General features: G+C 43.4%; 1 long non-coding RNA gene across 3 annotated transcripts in view; it reads left to right on the top strand.

Moving 5' to 3' along the window:
* Positions 1-16524, top strand: part of LOC139359628 (uncharacterized) — a 43806-nt gene that overhangs the window by 1278 nt on the left and 26004 nt on the right. For 2 of the 3 annotated variants that reach the window (XR_011615804.1, XR_011615805.1), the window contains exon 2: positions 260-330. This is a non-coding gene — a long non-coding RNA (uncharacterized lncRNA). The remainder of the gene's footprint in view (positions 1-259; positions 331-16524) is intronic. The other variant, XR_011615806.1, reaches the window with a different exon arrangement.

The raw sequence follows: 16524 nt of genomic DNA on the forward strand, positions 1-16524 counted from the left end.
GATCTCCTGACCTCGTGATCCACCCGCCTCGGCCTCCCAAAGTGCTGGGATTACAGGCTTGAGCCACCGCGCCCGGCCTATTTTTTGTATTTTTTAGTAGAGATAGGGTTTTACCATATTGGCCAGGCTGGTCTTGAACTCCTGACTTCAGGTGATCCACCCACCTCAGCCTGCCAAAGTGCTGGGATTACAGGCATGAGCCACCGCACCCAGCTGCAGCCAATTCTTTTTTTTATTCCCTGTCTCCAACATTGATTAGAGGTCCTTGACCAAATATCATCTCCTTGGCAGTGGGCCAGATGCACATAATGGAAGCAAGGATCCTGAGTGGTGAGTATTTACATTTTACTCAAAGTGTCATGGGGAAGTGTCATGGGAAGTCCTTGAAGAGTTTTAAGCAGAGAGTGCTATGATCTGATTTACATTACCAAAATATTGCTCTGGTTTTTATGTGGAGAATAAATGCGGCCAGGAGTGGAGGGTAAGATCTGTTAGGATGTTGCAGGACTAGAATGGTGGTTCTGAGGGATGGGTTTGAGATATATTTTGGTGGTAGAAGTAACTGAATTTACCTAATAGATTGGATAAGGGTGGAAGGAAGGGAAAGGAAGGAGATAGGAATAATTCCCAGGTTTCTGACTTCAATAAATGGGTAGAGGTTAATCCCATTTACTGAGATATGCAAGTGAGGAGTTTTTCTAGTGGAGTTTTGTCTTTCTTTTCTTTTCTTTTCTTTTTTTTGATGGAGTTTCGGTCTTGTTGCCCAGGCTGGAGTGCAATGGCTCCCTGCAATCTCTGCCTCTCAGGTTCAAGCGATTCTCCTGCCTCAGCCTCCCAAGTAGCTGGGATCACAGGCATGTGCCACCATGCCTGGCTAATTTTGTATTTTTACGAGAGACAGGGTTTCTCCATGTTGGTCAGGCTGGTCTCGAACTCCCGACCTCAGGTGATCTGCCCGCCTCTGCCTCTCAAAGTGCTGGGATGACAGGAGTGAGCCACCGTGCCCAGCCTTATGTTTGTTTTTCTTCTGTTTTCTTTTGGGAACAAGGTCTCACTCTGTTGCCCAGGCTGGAGTAGAATGGTGCGATCATAGTTTACTGTAACCTCGAACTCCTGGCCTCTAGCAACCCTCTCACCTCAGTGAAGTGCTGAGATTACAGGTGTGAGCTACCTTGCCTGGCCAACTAGTGGAGAATTAAGAGAATTCTAGTGGATAATTAATTTTCCAAGTGGTAAATTTGAGATTTCTCTGAGGCATCCAAGTGAAGATGTCATGTTAAGGAGGCAGTTGAATTTAAAAATCAGAGTGCTTTTGGAGGAAAATGTCTGGGCTGGAGATATACATTTAAGGATTAGAGGAATATAATTGTAAGCATTAGAGGAATATTGACACTCAGACATTGGGAAGAGGAGGGCAAGATCTCAAAGGAGGTTGAAAAGGAGTATCTAGCAAAGTGAACTGGAAAAAACCAGGAGAGTGTGGGGTCACAGAATCCTGAAGCAGGGGTGCTTCAAGAATGAGGAGTAGCCTTCTGTGACAAGTGCCACCTAGTTGAGCAAGGTGTCTGTTACATGAGCATTGCAGGTGTCTGCTGGATTTGGCAATCCAATTTAGGTACAAGCAGTAAAGGTCCACCTTGTCATATCCTATTTCAATAACCCATAGTAACTTTGCCTTGCCAGCCACCTCAAACTCAGATCTCTCTGCTATTTCATCAGCGTCCTCTATGGTCTATTGCTTACCTGTTCATTCATCCATTTGTTACATTCAATCCATGCCTATTTTCTGCCAGGTCCAGTGGTAGCTCAGGATAAATACAGTTTCGGCCTTCCAATGGCTCATGCTCAGAGCACCCAACTTGAATAAAATGTAATCCCTTCCTTCCCAAGGAAACAAACCTGCTACTCCAGCAGGGGCAGAGGAGGCGTCTCCTCCTTAGTAGATTTACCCCCTACCTCTTTGTGCTAAAACTCCCATTAAAAATGACCTCCCTCCTTTCTAAATCTCCCTCTGGGTTCCACTTTAAGATTCACGCCCTGCATCCGTTAAGTATGCCTTCTCATCTAAGTGATGCTGTAAACCCCTTGAGATGCCTTATATCTCTTTTGTATTCTTCACATAGAAAAGAATGCCAGGTACAGAGATGGATCTACCATGAGGCTATGGAAACTTAAACATCAGGGTCCCCTTCTTGCTCAGGCCCCTTCCAAGTCTTTTCTTTCTTTTTTTTTCTTTTGAGACAGAGTCTTGCTCTGTCACCCAGGCTGGAGTGCAGTGGCATGATATCGGCTCACTGCAACCTCCGTCTGCCAGGTTCAAGCGATTCTCCTGCCTCAGCCTCCCAAGTAGCTGGGACTACAGGCGCTCACCACCATGCCCTGCTAACTTTTATATTTTTATTAGAGATGGGGTTTCACCATATTGGCCAGGCTGGTCTTGAACTCCCGACCTCAGGTGATCTGCCCGCCTCAGCCTCCCAAAGTGTTGGGATTATAGGCGTGAGCTACCGTGCCCGGCTTTTTCTTTTTCTTTTTTTCTTTTTTTTTTTTTTTTTTTGAGACGGAGTCTTGCTCTGTCACCCAGGCTGGAGTGCAGTGGCCGGATCTCAGCTCACTGCAAGCTCCTCCTCTTGGGTTCACGCCATTCTCCTGCCTCAGCCTCCCGAGTAGCTGGGACTACAGGCACCCGCCACTTTGCCCGGCTAGTTTTTTTTGTATTTTTTAGTAGAGACGGGTTTTCACCGTATTAGCCAGGATGGTCTCGATCTCCTGACCTCGTGATCCGCCCGTCTCGGCCTCCCAAAGTGCTGGGATTACAGGCTTGAGCCACCGCGCCCGGCCTTCTTTTTCTTTTTAAAGTCTCACTCTGTCTCCCAGGCTTGAGTGAGTGCAGTGGTGCGATCTCGGCTCACTGCAACTTCCACCTCCTGGGCTCAGACGATTTGCCTTTCTCAGCTTCCCAAGTACCTGGGATTACAGGCATGCACCACCATGCCCAGCTAAGTTTTGTATTTTTATTTTTTATTTTTATTTTTGAGAGGGAGTCTCACTCTTGCCTAGGCTGGAATGCAGTGGCACGATCTCGGCTTACTGCAACCTCTGCCTCCCAGATTCAAGCGATTTTCCTGCCTCAGCCTCCCAAGTAGCTGGGATTACAGGCGCCCACAACCACGCCTGGCTAATTTTTGTATTTTTAGTAGAGACGGGGTTTTCACCATGCTGGTCAGGCTGGTCTTGAACTCCTGACCTCAGGTGATCCACCCGCCTCGGCCTCCCAAAGTGCTGGGATTACAAGCATGAGCTACCATGCCCAGCCTAAGTTTTGTATTTTTAGTAGAAACGGGGTTTCACCATGTTGGCCAGGCTGGTCTCGAACTCTTGGCCTCAGGTGATCCACTTGCTTCGGCCTCCCAAAGTGCTGGGATTACAAGCATGAGCCACCACGCCTGGCCCCAGAGCCACTGTGCCCAGCCCCGTAATTTTGTATTCATAAACAGCAGATGAAGATTGAAGAAACATTTGCTGATGGGCTCAGAATTAGCTAACTTCACGTATTTGTTGATTTGTTAAGCTTGTTTTATTAACAGGGATTTATGTTAGGGCTTTAGTTACTGATTATATCATTCCCTTGCCCCAAAGCTTTCAATGCCTCTGATTAAATGTAAGCTTGTCATTCAATGCCTGCCTCGATGTGGCTGCATTTTTAGGTCTCCAGCCTTATCTCCTTAAACAGAAGCCCCCATTATCACCCCTGGTGGCTTTGTTCATGCTGATTTCTCTGCTCAGAAAGGTCTCTCTTCCAACTCTACCTTTCCTTTTCTTTTCTTCTTTCTTTCTTTCTTTCTTTCTTTCTTTCTTTCTTTCTTTCTTTCTTTCTTTCTTTCTTTCTTTCTTTCTTTCTTTCTTTCTCCTTCTTTCCTTCTTTTTCGTTCTTTCCTTCTTTCCTTCTTTCTCTTTCTTTCCTTTCTTTCCTTCCTTTCTTTCTTTCTCTTTCTTTCTTTCTTTCTTTCTTTCTTTCTTTCTTTCTTTCTTTCTTTCTTTCTTTCTTTCTTTCTTTCTTTTTCTTTTCTTTTCTTTTCTTTTCTTTTCTTTTCTTTTCTTTCCTTTTCTTTTCTTTTCTTTTCTTTTCTTTTCTTTCATAGATAGGATCTCCTTTTGTGCCCAGGCTGGAGCACAGTGGCACAATCATGGCTCACTGCAACCCCAACCCCTCCTGGGCTCAAGCAATCCTACTGCCTCCCAAGTAGCTGAGACTACAGGTGTGTACCACCACATCCAGGTAATTTTTCTATTTTTTTTAGAGATGAAGTCTCTCTATGTTGCCCAGGGTGGTCTCAAACTGCCGGACTCAAGCGATCTGCCTGTCTTGTCCTCCCAAAGTGCTGGCATTATAGGCATGAGCTACCACTTCTTCCTGCTTTCACCTTTTCCCATCCTAAAATATCCTTCGGCATTTGCTTCTGAGAGAGAGTTTCCTGGACCAACAACCTAACTGAGAGTTTGCTAGAAATGAAGACTCTCAGACACCACCTCAAAGCTAGTGAATGGGAATCTGCATTTGAATAAGATCCACAGTAAAGTTTGAGACATAGTGACTTAGGCCGTTTCACAGGCTACCTCCTTGAGGAATTCGAAATCTTTTAAAATCCCTGTAATGAGATAACGTTTTTCCTCTTTTGAACTCTTCATTCATTTTTTGCTGGTACTTCTCTCTGGGCACTTTATTTCACCTTGAATTGTGGTTATTTATGCACAAGACTTAGTTATCCTGTTAGGTTGTGAGGTCTTTGAAGGCAGTAACAGTGGAATCTCCACTGTGATGAATTAGTTGGCTTGGGAGCATACACACACACACACACACACACACACACACACACACACACCCCCAAATCTAGGTGGTACTGATGTTTTAGTTGATCCTCAGAATTTTGCAAGGATTCAAATATAAACTGACTTTCAAATGTGAATGCCATGCATGGGCAAGATCTGTTGCAATTATTTTTACTTAATAAAACAAGCATACAACTATTATTTTATATCATGAAAGTCTTTAATATAATTTTCTTTTCTTTTCTTTTTTTTTGAGAGAGAGTTCCACTTTTGTTGCCCAGGCTGGAGTGCAATGGCCTGATCTCGGCTCACCGCAACCTCCACCTCCCGGGTTCAAGCGATTCTCCTGCCTTAGCCTCCTGAGTAGCTGGGTTTACAGGCATGCGCCACCATACCTGGCTAATTTTGTATTTTTAGTAGAGATGGGATTTCTCCATGTTGGTCAGGCTGGTCTCAAACTCCCGACCTCAGGTGATCCACCTGCCTCAGCCTCCCAAAGTGCTGGGATTACAGGTGTGAGCCACCGAGCCTGACTAATAGCATTTTCTTTACCTTTGTCTGGTGCTGTGTGATAAAATTATATCTTCATCTGTAAATTGCAGAGTAGGAAGAGAGCTAGTCTAAATTATTTAAAAACAGCTGGTTACCTGTAACATTCTATAAAAACTCCAGGGAGGCTGGGCACGGTGACTCATGCCTGTAATTCCAGCACTTTGGGAGGCCAAGGCGGGTGGATCACTTGAGGGTCAGGAGTTTGAGACCAGTCTGGTGAACATGATGAAATGCTGTCTGTACTGAAAATACAAAAATTAGCCAGGTGTAGTGGCACGCATCTGTAGTCCCTGCTACTCAGGAGGCTGAGGCAAGAGAATGGCTTGAACCCGGGAGGCGTAGGTTGCAGTGAGCCGACATTGCACCACTGCACTCTAGCCTGGGCGACAGAGCGAGACTGTCTCAAAAAAAAACCCCAAAAACTAAAAAACAAAACAAAAAAAACCTCCAGGGAAGGAGATTTCACAGATTCCTTTGACTGAAACAACATTTTTTTGCGGGGAAGGGTATGGAATATTGCTCTGTTGCCCAGACTGGAGTGCAGTGGTACGATCTTGTCCCACTGCAACCTCCACCTCTGGGTTTCAAGCAATTCTCCTGCCTCAACCTCCCAAGTAGCTGGGATTACAGTTATGCGCCACCACGCCCAGCTGCTAATTTTTGTATTTTTAGTAAAGATGGGGTTTCACCATATTGTTTAGGCTGATCTCCAACTCCTGAGCTCAAATGATCCACCTGCCTTGGCCTCCCAAAGTGTTGGAATTACAGGCGTGAGCCACCGTGCCCTCGCCAGAGTTACTGTTTAATGGGTATAGAATTTCAGTTTCTGGAGACAGGATGTGGTGATGGTTGCACAACATAATGAATGTATTTAATACCACTGAACTGTACATGTGAAAATAGTTAAGGTGGTAAATTTTACATGTATTTTTACCACAATTAAAAATGCATTTAAGGCCGGGCGCAGTGGCTCACGCCTGTAATCCCAGCACTTTGGGAGGCTGAGGTGGGCAAATCACAAGGTCAGGAGATCGAGACCACGGTGAAACCCTGTCTCTACTAAAAACACAAAAAATTTGCCAGGCGTGGTGGTGGGTGCCTGTAGTCCCAGCTACTCAGGAGGCTGAGGCAGGAAAATGGCATGAACCCGGTAGGTGTAGGTTGCAGTGAGCTGAGATCGCACCACTGCACTCCAGCCTGGGTGACAGAGCAAGACTCTGTCTCAAAAAAAAAAAAAAAAAAAAAAAAAATGCATTTAAGGCTGGGTGTGGTGGCTCAGGCCTGTAATCCCAGCACTTTGGGAGGCCGAAGTGGGCAGATCACATGAGGTCAGGAGTTTGAGACCAGCCTGGCCAACATAGTGAAAGGCCATTCCTACTAAAACAAAAAAAATGCAAAAATTAGCCAGGCATGGTGTCGCACCCCTGTAATTCCAGCTACTCGGGAGGCTGAGGCAGGAGAATCACTTGAACCTGGGAGGTGGAGGTTGCAGTGAACTAAGATCGCGCCACTGCACTCCAGCCTGGGCAACAGAGTGAGACTCCATCTCAAAAAAAAAAAAAAGCATTTTAAAAAAGAGATTGTATCTGTTAAGTAGGATAAAAGTTAAATAAAAATAAATTAAAAAGAGGGTATATATAAAAATGCAGTTTTGGCTGGTGCAGTGGCTCACGCCTGTAATCCTAACACTTTGGGAGGACGAGGCAGGTGGATCGCTTGAGTCCAGGAGTTCGAGACCAGCTTGGGCAATGTGGTGAGACCCCTGTCTCTACAAAAGATTAAAAATATTAGCCAGGCCTGGTGGCACATGCTCCGTAATCCCAGCTACTCAGGAGGCTGAGGCAGGAGAATCGCTTCAACCCAGGAGGTGGAGGTTGCAGTGAGCCAAGATGGTGCCATTGTAGTCCAGCCTGGGCAACAAGAGCAAAACTCTGTCTCCAAAAAAAAGAACAAAAAACAAAAAAAACTTGTTCCTGTAGTCCCGGCTATTCAGGAGGCTGATGTGAGAGAATGGCTTGAACCCAGGAGGTTGAGGCTGCAGTGAGCTTAGATTGCTCCACTGCACTCCAGCCTGGGTGACAGAATGAGAACCTGTCTCAAAAAAAAAAAAAAAAAAAAAAAAGTCTGGTCTCATTGGCTCACGCCTGTAGTCCCAGCACTTTGGGAGGCTGAGGAGGGAAGATCTCTTGAGCCCAGGAGTTTGAGACCAGCCTGGGCAATATAGAGAGACTCTGTCTCAATTTAAAAAAAATTATATATATTTGAAAAAAAATCATCCCCACAAAGAATACAAAAATTTAGCCAGGCATGATGGCATGTGCCTGTGGTCCCAGCTATTGGGGAGGCTGAGGTGGAAGGATTACTTAAGTCCAGGAAGCAGAGGTTGTAGTGAGCCATGATCACGTCACTGCACTCTAGCCTGGGTGACAGAGTGAGACCCTGTCTCAAAAACAAAAAAAAAATGCAGTTTTTAGACAAATAAAATTTAAAATATTTGGAGATGTGATTGTAAATAGGTCTAAGTAGGCTCAAAGTCCACTAAATGTGGTTGTTAAAATTTATTAGATTTATAAATAGAATATTAAGATTTTTAACCTGAATTTGGAAGCTTAAGGGAAAACTTGGATTTTAATGTGTGAGTTTAATAAACCAAATATTAAAAGGAAAAAGAATATGTCACTTAAAATTATCATAGGAAAGTGACAGAAAATCCCAAATTACAGTACTTTAAACAAGATAGAAGCTTATTTTTCTCATATAAAGTCCAGAGATAAGCAGTCAGGACTGGTGTGACAGCTCCATAATCATCTGAAACCCAGGCTCCTTCTATCTTTTTGAGCTGCGTCCTCAACCTGTGGCTTCTACCTCATGGCTCAGGGTGGCTGCTTAAGCTCAAGCCATCATGTGCACATCTCTTCAAAGACAGGAGAACATACACACATACACTTCAAAGACCAGAACTTAGTCACATGGTCACTACCAATGGGAAAATATTTTGGAAGGCCCTGTGCCCAGCTAAAAAATAGCAGATTCTATTATTATATAGGAAGAGAGGAGCAGGGCACAGTGGCTCATGCCTGTAATCCAGCACTTTGTGAGGCCAAGGCAGGTGGATCATTTGAGGTTAAGAGTTCGAGACCAGCCTGGCCGACATGGTGAAACCCTGTCTCTACTAAAAATACAAAAATTAGCTGGCTGTGGTGGTGAACACCTGTAATCCCGGCTACTCAGGAGGCTGAGGCAGAATTGCTTGAGCCTGGGAGGTGGAGGAAACTCTGTGTCAAACAAACAAACAAAAAAAAACAAAAAAGAAGGGAGGAGCAGATATCAGGGTATGACGGCAGTCCACGTAAAAGGTAAGCACATTTTTCGTTTTTGATACATTTTACCTTCTGTTTCCCATCCCTTAATCAACAGACTTTTTTTTTTTTTTTTTGAGACAGAGTCTTGCTCTGTTGCCCAGGTGGAGTGCAGTGGCCGATCTCAGCTCACTGCAAGCTCCGCCTCCCAGGCTCACACCATTCTCCTGCCTCACCCTCCCGAGTAGCTGGGATTACAGGCGCCTGTCACCACGTCCAGCTAATTTTTTTTGTATTTTTAGTAGAGATGGAGTTTCACCGTGTTAGCCAGGATGGTCTCGATCTCCTGACCTCATGATCCGTCTGCCTCAGCCTCCCAAAGTGCTGGGATTACAGGTGTGAGTCACCACACCTGGCCAATCAACAGCCTTTTAATGTCTACATTAATCTAACAACAACCTAAGCCAATTTCCTGTTGTTCTTGATAGAGAAGAAACATAATTGACTTATGTCTTTTATATAATTGAAAACAATTAAATCTACTTCTAACTTCCCTTCCTTAGACAAAGTAGTTTCCTTTCTAGCTTGACTTGCTTCAAGTTTCTCAATCTTACTCCATCCTGAGATATTTCTCATCTTTTACTGATATTGCTTTACTTCGGTCCCTAAGTTTATCATCTCTTTTTCCTACAAAATTATACTTGTTTAAATTGAATTGAATTGAAATATAGTGACTTCATCCTATATTTTTGTTTATTTACTTATTTAAATACTAAGAGTAAAGCTGAACAATTGATGGGTTTTTAACTTTTTGTCCTCCTTGTTTTTTTTTTTTTTCTTTTTTTTTTGAGATGGAATCTTGCTCTGTCGTCCAGGCTGGAGTGCAGTGGTGTGATCTCGGTTCACTGCAAGCTCTGCCTCCCAGGTTCATGCCATTCTCCTGCCTCAGCCTCCCGAGTAGCTGGGACTACAGGCGCCCGCCACCATGCCTGGCTAATTTTTTGTATTTTTAGTAGAGACAGGGCTTCACCGTGTTAGCCAGGATGGTCTCGATCTCCTGACCTCGTGATCTGCCCACCTCAGACTCCGAAAGTGCTGGGATTATAGGCATGAGCCACTACGCCCGGCCTGTCCTCCTTGTTTTTATTAAAAAGACGGATATTTTCTTTTTTCTTTTTTTTGAGACGGAGTTTCACTCTGCTGCCCAGGCTGGAGTACAATGGCACGATCTCGGCTCACTGCAACCTCCACCTCCCGGGTTCAAGGATTCTCCTTTCTCAGCCTCCTGAGTAGCTGGGACTACAGGTGTGTGCCACCACGCCCAGCTAATTTTTGTATTTTTAGTAGAGACGGGGTTTCACCATGTTGGCCAGGTTGGTCTCGAACTCCGGACCTCAAGTGATTCACCCGCCTCGGCCTCCCAAAGTGCTGAGATTACAGGCATGACCCACCACACCCAGCAGAATATTTTCTTTTTACTCGTTATTTTTAAAGACTAGTCAGGTGAATCATAAAAGTTGCTAGCAAACATAATAAGGCATATTCAAGTGATTTGCATGGGGCAGTTAGAAAAAATGTACTTCTGGGATTACAGGCATGAGCCACAGTGCCCAGCAGTATATTTGGGAGGTGGGCAGATCACTTGAGCCCAGGAGTTCAGAGACCAGCCTAGGCAACATGGTGAAACCCCATCTCTACAAAAATTAGCTGGGCATGGTGGTGCACACCAGTAGTCCCAGCTACTTGGGTGGCTGAAGCTGAAGGATTGCTTGAGCTTGGGGGTCAAGGCTGCAGTGAGCTATGATCACACCACCGTGCAGAGCAAGACCCTGCCTCAAAAAAAAAAAAAAAAGAAAAGAAAAAAAAAATATATATATACTAACCACAAATAAAAGTGTGTACAAACTAACGGTATGTGGCACTTGGGGCCGTCTCACATGAGAATGTGACATGGTGACAAGATTTCATCCAAAAACATGCTTTGGCAGAGGAATGGTTTTCAGGGTTGGAAAAAAATTCCTCGTTTTTCAGACAAGGGCACCAAGGCCCAAGGAGGTAAAAGCCTTTCCCAAGGTTTTCCACCCCAATATCCTGGCATGAAGCCAGTCTGTGTAATTACATTTGGATCATATCAAATTTCGTCTGGGAAAGTGCTATCTTAAAAAGCCAACTATAAAATCATATGTGCTGCCTTATCCTATTTTATGAGGGAAATGTACATATAAGTATATAAGAGACTGGAAAGGATGATGACACTATTAATATGTCAGCAGTAGTTATTTTTGCACTGCAAGATTAAGGGAGGTTTAAGTTCTTTTTTCTTTTATGCATTTCTGGGTTTTCTAAGCTATCTCTATCCCGGCCTATGTTATTTGTGTCATTAGAAAAAATATTTAAACTATGCACTGTTGTATATTATTTTACCACAAATGGAAGAGATAGAGAAGGGTTGGAAAGTAGTTTTGGATATTTTTAAGTGGGTGTCATTATAAATTGAAAGATGGTAATAAATAAGTGTATTCAGATATCTAAGTCAGTTAATAGTTTTGTCTGGGAAATTACGAGGCAGAGGGACAAATAGCACAGCCATGAGTAAGCATAACCTCATTTTCCCAAAATCTTTTCCTGACTTCTTTCAAAAGAAATGCATTGCCTCATGTTAGTTTTTGTTTTGTTTTGTTTTTGTTTTGTTTTTGAGACAGAGTCTTACTCTGTCACTCAGGCTGGTGTGCGGTGGTGCGATCTTGGCTCACTGCAACCTCTGCCTCCTGGATTCAAGCAATTCTCCTGCCTCAGCCTTCTGAGTAGCTGGGATTACAGGCGATTGCCACCATCATGCTTGGCTAATTTTTGTATTTTTAGTAGAGAATGGATTTCACCATGTTGACCAGGCCGGTCTCAAACTTCTGATCTCAAGTGATCCACCTGCCTCAGCCTCCCAGACAGCTGGGATTACAGGTGTGAGCCACCGCGCCTGGCTGCAAATTTAAACTACAGTGTGATATACTGACAACACCAAATGCTGAAGGATGTGGAGCGACAGGAACCCTCATTCATTGCTGGTGGGAATGCAAAATGGTACAGACACTCTGGAAGACAGTTAGATAGTTTGTTTTTTTCTTTCTTTTCTTTTTTGAAATGTTTTTTGTAGAGATGAAGTTTTGCCATGTTTCCCAGGCTGGTCTCGAACTCCTGAACTCCTGAGCTCTTTTTTTCTTTTTTCTTTTCTTTTTTTTTTTTGAGACAGCATTTTGCTCTGTTGACCAGGCTGGAGTGCAGTGGTGTGATTACAGCTCACTGCAGCCTGGAACTCCTGGGCTCAAGCGATCCTCCCACGTCAGCCTCCCAAATAACTGGGACTACAGGAAATGCCACCATGCCCAGCTTGGTTTGGCAGTTTCTTACAAAACTAAATATACTGTTACCATATGACCCAGAAGTCATACTAGTTAGTATTTACCCAAATCAGTTGAAAACTTATCTACACAAAAACCTGCATACAGGTATTTATAGCAGTTTTATTCATAACTGTCAAAACTTGGAAGCAACCAAGATGTCCTTCAGGAGGTGACTGGACAAATAAACTGTGGTGCATTCAGACAATGGAATATTATTCAGTGCTAAAAAAAAAATGAATTATCAAGCTATGAAGAGACATGGCGGAAACCTAAATGCATGTTACTAAGTGAAAGAAACCAATCTGAAAAGGCTACATACTGTATGACTCCAACTACATGACATTCTGGAAAAGGCAAAACTGTGGAGACAGCGAAAAGATCAATGGTTGCTAGGGGTTGGTGAGGGGGAGATAGAGGATTTTTGGGCAGTGAAAATACTCCGTATGATACTATAAAGGAACTCTATGATACATGTCATTATACATTTGTCAAAACCTGTAGAATGGCTGGGTGCATTGGCCCATGCCTGTAATCCCGACACTTTATGAGGCTGAGGTAGGTGTATCACTTGAAGTCAGGAGTTCGAGACAAGCCTGGTCATCACGGTGCAACCCAGTCTCTACTAAAAATACAAAAATTAGCTGGGTGTGGTGGCATGTGCCTGTAATTCCAGCTACTCGGGAGGCTGAGGCAGGAGAATCGCTTGAACTTGGAAGGCAGAGTCTGCAGTGAGCTGAGATCGTGCCACAGCACTCCAGCATAGGTGACAGAACGAGACTCCATCTCAAAAAATAAAAACAAAACAAAACAAAAATTAGCTGGGTGTGGTGGTGGGCACCTGTAGTCCCAGCTACTCTGGAGGGCTGAGGCAAGAGAATCACTTGAACCTGGGAGGCGGAGGTTGTAGTGAGCCAAGATCGTGCCACTGCACTCCAGCCTGGGAAACAGAGCAAAACTCCATTTCAAAAAAAAAAAAAAAAAAAAGGATAATTTAAATAAAATATTTTTTCTGTCCTATTAAATACTTCTTATGTTCTACTAAATACTTCTTATCAGACCTCAGGAGTGCAACACCAAAGACACTTATTGAAGCAAATTCTGTGTGAGTAGACTTGGCAAGTCAGTCATCGCAAAGCACTAGACAAGTATGAAAAATACTCCCATGTGGGAAAAACTGCTAAAAAATTAATTTCCAGATGGTCAAAGTTCAGGCTTGACTCATGTGGAATTTTTTAAAAATCAAAAACACTGAAACTTGGTAAACCCAGAAAACTATAATTCTTATTAGTTGACTGAAATTACTAAGTAAACAAGCCACAGTATCAAAGGAACTGTTACTGAAGAACTCATTTTCAAGGAGAAATGTGTGCTGCAATTTTCCCAGAAGGTGGCAGCAGAAAGCTGTATATGACAATATGATTTTTAAAATGAAGCAGGGGGAAATCCTGAAGGTAGAAAACTGGAAGCACTTTAGCTGAAACAGAACACTCTCATTTTACAGATGAGAAAACTGAGTTCCAAAGAGATTACCTGACTTTCTTAGGCAAAATTCTTCATTGAAATAAATTCCTTGAGGCCGGGCACTGTGGCACATGCCTGTAATCCCACCACTTTGGGAGGCCCAGGCGGGCAGATCACCTGAGTTTAGGAGTTTGAGACCAGCCTGGCTAACATGGTGAAACCCCATCTCTACTAAAAACACAAGAATTAGCCAGGCATGGTGGTGCATGCCTGTAATGCCAGCTACTCAGGAGGCTGAGGCAGGAGAATCACTTGAACCCAGGAAGTTGCAGTGAGCCAAGATCATGCCACTGCACTCCAGCTTGGGCGGCAGAGCAACGCTCCATCTCAAATAAATAAATAAATAAAAGAAATTTCTTGAGAGCTGGGAGCAATGGCATGCACCTGTAGTCTAGACCCAGCAACTCAGGAGGCTGAAAAAGGAGGATGACTTGAGCCCAGGAGTTCTAGGCTATAGTGCACATAATTGTGCCTGTGAATACACTGCATTAAAACCTGGGCAATATAGCAAGACACCGTCTCAAATAAATAAATAAATAAATAAATAAATTCCTTGAAATATGTCACACTATGCAAATTTCATTTATATGTATATTATGCTCAGTGTAAGCAAAATTATTTTTAGTTTTGGAGACAAGGTCTTGCTCCGTCACTCAGGCTGGAGTACAGTGGCACAAATCATGGCTCACTGCAGCCTCAACCTTATAGGCTCAAGCAATCCTCCTGCCTCAGCCTCCCAAAGTGCTCGGATTACAGATGTGAGTCACTGTACCTGGCTGCAAATTTAATTAGACATAAAAAATATAATATAATATTAAGTTATGATAGAAAAAGCTTTGGAATATTTCCAGAACTTCCCCTCTCTCCACCTTTTTTTTTTTTTTTTTTTTTTTTTTGAGACTGAGTCTCCCTCTGTTACCCAGGCTGGAGTGCAGTGGTGCAATCTTGGCTCACTGCAACCTCTGCCTCCCAGGTTCAAGCAATTCTCCTACCTCAGCCTCCCAAGTAGCTGGGATTACAGGCAGCTGCCACCACACCTGGCTAATTTTTTGTATTTTTTAGTAGAGACGGGGTTTTACCATGTTGGCCAAGCTGGTCTTGAACACCTGTCTTCAGGTGATCTGCCTGTCCTAGCCTCCCAAAGTGTTGGGATTACAGGCGTGAGCCACCATGTCCTGTCAATTTTTTTTTTTCATTACAAAGTTAAAGACAACCAACCCAAAGTTTTAAAAGCTCCTATTACAAAACGAAACACCAAAGCAGTGTTATAAACTTTGTGTTACATTAAAAAATACTTATATTTAGTAAGTTAGAATCCCAAACCAAGGAATACATTGCAATATAACTGTGCCAGTCATAAGGTAATAATAGGACATATGAAATATTAATTCACAGGGCACTAAAGAAAGTGTTTGGGCTGGTATTGGGACATATGCTTAAGGCTGTATAATGGATATCTTCATTTTTTTTTTTCAAAGCAACAACATAAAGTCATAGGGATATCTTCATTCTTGTTCATTTTTGAGACTATTGTGCTCTCTTTTGGAGATGAGGTCAAAGTTTGAATTTGACAACCCTTTTTGACAATGGAGGCTCAGCTAAGCAGCTCTCTGGACTCCCATGATAACAAGCCCTATATACTTTCTGATGTAATAGTAGAGATACTTGGTACTTTATCCTAGAAGAATGTTTTCATTATCAAACATGACAGGCTACTTATGTGGTTTTATTTTATTTTATTTTATTTTATTTTATTTTATTATTTATTTATTTATTTTTTTTTTGAGACGGAGTCTCGCTCTGTCGCCCAGACTGGAGTGCAGTGGCGCGATCTCGGCTCACTGCAAGCTCCGCCTCCTGGGTTCACGCCATTCTCCTGCCTCAGCCTCCGGAGTAGCTGGGACTACAGGCGCCCGCCACCACGCCCGGCTAATTTTTCTTTTTGTATTTTTAGTAGAGACGGGGTTTCACCGTGTTAGCCAGGATGGTCTCGATCTCCTGACCTCGTGATCCGCCCGCCTCGGCCTCCCAAAGTGCTGGGATTACAGGCTTGAGCCACCGCGCCCGGCCTATTTTATTTTATTTTACTTTATTTATTGAGATGGAGTCTCGTTCCATCACCCAGGCTGGAGTGCAGTGACATGATCTCAGCTCACTGCAACTTCTGCCTCCCAGGTTCAGGTGATTCTCCTGCTTCAGCCTCCCAAGTGGCTGAAATTATAGGCATGCATCCCCACACCTGGTTAATTTTTGTGTTTTTTGTAGAGACAGGGTTTCACCACGTTGGTGAGGCTGGTGTTGAACTCCTGGCCTCAAGTGATCCGCCCTCCTTGGCCTCCCAAAGTGCTAGGATTACGTATGGCCTGAGGCTGTATTTTATGTATTGTTCCTTTGTTAACGTTGGAAAATGGCCGAGGAAGCTAATGGGCTGCACACAGCCAAAGGATATAGTGGCCTGGTTTGTACACTTCGAGGAGCCTCGGCAAAACTTTACGCCCGAAGGGGCCATTTTCTCCTTTTAGCCACTTGCATAAAGAAGAATGATAGTTCACTATGTATTGAAATTGTCCATCACAAGTATTTTTTCTGAGGGTTATGGTCATCACACAGCACCACAAAGGCATTAGGAAAGAAGCAGTCTAGACAAGTCCAATCAAGTAGATGGTCTTGGTGTTGACACTGAGCCAGATTTACAAATAAAGCCTAAACTTAAAAAAAAAACAAAAAAACAAAAAAACTATATTGTTAGGAATTTCTTTTAAAATTACATTTATGGCCAGGTGTGGTGGCTTATACCCGTAATTCTAGCACTTTGTGAGGCTGACATGGGAGGATCACTTGAGCCCAGGAGTTTGAGACCAGCCTGGGTAACATGGCAAAACCAAAAATATTACCATAAAAATTAAAAAAATGAGCCAGGCATG

The sequence above is a fragment of the Macaca nemestrina genome, chromosome 17, assembly GCF_043159975.1.
Source record: "Macaca nemestrina isolate mMacNem1 chromosome 17, mMacNem.hap1, whole genome shotgun sequence".
NCBI classification, from domain to species: Eukaryota; Metazoa; Chordata; class Mammalia; order Primates; family Cercopithecidae; genus Macaca; species Macaca nemestrina.